This window comes from Otolemur garnettii, unplaced genomic scaffold (genome assembly GCF_000181295.1).
Source record: "Otolemur garnettii isolate 467f Iridium unplaced genomic scaffold, OtoGar3 scaffold00002, whole genome shotgun sequence".
In the NCBI taxonomy this organism is placed as follows: domain Eukaryota; kingdom Metazoa; phylum Chordata; class Mammalia; order Primates; family Galagidae; genus Otolemur; species Otolemur garnettii.
In genome coordinates, this window is record NW_003852397.1 from 32,265,727 (window position 1) to 32,268,209 (window position 2,483).

The window sequence follows — 2,483 nt, forward strand, 5'->3', positions numbered from 1 at the left end:
AAGCTATTTATAACTTTCTACTTGTGATCTAGTTAAGTCTAAATCCCCAAAATGGAAAACATGAACTACTAATCCACTAGTATTCACTACTTGTAGTTGTGTATGTCTATATCTTTTTAAAGGCAAAGGTATAGCCATTATGGAAAACAACGTGGAGGTTTCTCAAAAAATTAAAAACAGGGTGGCATCTGTGGCTCAAAGGAGTAGGACACCAGCCCCATATGCCAGAGGTGGCGGGTTCAAACCCAGCTCCGGCCAAAAAAACTGCAAAAAAAAAAAAAAGTATTAAAAACATAACTACCACATGATCTAGCAACCCCACTTGTGGTATAAATATCCAAAGGATATTAATCAATATGTTGAAGTGGTAGCTGTACTCCCATGTTATTTCAGCTTTACTTAACAATAGTCAAGATGTAGCAATACCCTAAGTGCCCATTGATGGATGAATGGATAAAGAGAAGGTGGTATATATATATACACACAATGAAATACTTCTCAGACTTTAAAAAAAAGGGCTAATGCTTCATTTGTGACAACATGGATGAACCACAAAGATGTAAAACTAAGTGAAATAAGCCAAGAACAGAGACAAATATATGATGTCACTTATATGTGGAATCTAAAAAGTTGAACTCATAGGAACAGATAGTAAAATGGTAGCTATCAGACATTAGCGGGATGGGTGGAGTGACTGGAAAGATGTTGATAAAAGCATCAAAAATTCAGCTAGACAGGAGGTATAAGTTCAAAGAGCTATTATACAACATGATGACTACAATTAATAATAATACATTATATACTCAAAAATTACTGAAAGTTGATTTTTAAGTGCTCTCAACACAAAAAATTATATGTGAGGTAATACATAATGTTAATTGGTTTGATTTATTCTATAATATATACATACTTCAAAACATTGTGCTATATACCACTAATATACATAATTTTATGGATTAATTTTAAAAATAAGTTTAAAAATAAAGACAAGGAAGCTAAGTTTCAGAAATATTAAGTGTGAAGTAAAAGGCAGAACTGGGATCTACCTACATCTTCAAATCCCAATGCCAGTGCTCCTGTTTAACTGTAGATATCTAACTAAATAAAATATTATAATGGAAGTATTTACTATGTGTTGTATGTTAGAAAATAAAGGAAACTTTTGGCTCAACTTGGTGGAAGATCACATACATCTATCTCTTTTTGAAATCCCTTTAAATGGCAAAAAGAAGAGAAAAATATCAATGTACTAGGAATTCCTGATTTGGATATTTGTTCCTATCAAATCTCATATTGAAATTTGATCCCCAGTGTTGGAGATGGGACCTAGTGAGAGGCACTTGGGTCATGGGGGCAGATTTTTCATGAATAGATTAATGTTCCTCCTGAGTGTGTGTGTGTCATGAACAAGTTTTAGCTCTATTAGTTACAGAGACAGGTCGTTGTTAAAGAGCCAGGTACTCCTCCTCTCTTTCTTCTTCCTCTCGTACCATGTAGTCTCTGTACATGGTGGCTCTCCTCATTTCCTGCTGTGAGTGGAAGCCTGAGTTCCTCACCAGATGCAGATGCCAAATCTTGAACTTGCCAGCCACCAGAATTGTGAGCCAAATAAATGCCTTTTTAAAAATAAATTACTCAGCATCATGTATTCCTTTACTGCAACACAAAATGGACTAATACAAGAAAAAAGAGAATTAGAGAACATATAATCATGAATGGCAATTAACATGCATTTTTCTTTCCTTTTAAAATTTTATTTTATTCTTTAGAGACAGAGTTTTACTTGTCACCCAGGTTGGAATACAATGGACTGATCATAGCTCACAGCAGCCTCAAACTTATGGGCTTCAGTGATGCTCCTGCCTCACCCTCCTAAGAGGCTGGTACTACAGGTGCATGGCTATTATTTCTTTAGAGATGAGGTCTGGCTATGTTGCCCACACTGGTCTCAAACTCCTGGCCTCAAGCAATTCCCCTGCTCTACCTTCTCATTACAGGTATGTGCCACTGTGTCTGATCTTAACACACATTTTTTCAAGGAGTGAAATCTCTCACAGACAGTGGCAACTTTCTTAGCAGAAAGTAGAAATCTGTAAACTGTGAGTGTCAGAAAGAGATAATTAGAAACAATCTGATTCTTCCTTCAAAATGTTAATTGGTTTGATTTAATTATTCTATAATGTATACATACTTCCTTCAGAATCTTGGAAAAGCTCAGCATTTAGAATAGCAGATACAGCAAAATATGAGGGTGAGATGTGAAGCTCTATACAATGGGATTGATTAAACTCTTTCATGCAAAGTGGCTGGGGCTTTAGGTTCTCTTTCTCTCTAAAGAGTTGGTTGACAAGATCCTCCTTCACACAGAGTTCTCAATAAGCTATTTGGTGTCATGCTCTTAAACACAAACAGATAACCAATGTTGAGGAACTTTCAAGGAAAGTTTTCAATACAAGAGAAACCCTAACCAACAGAATAAACAG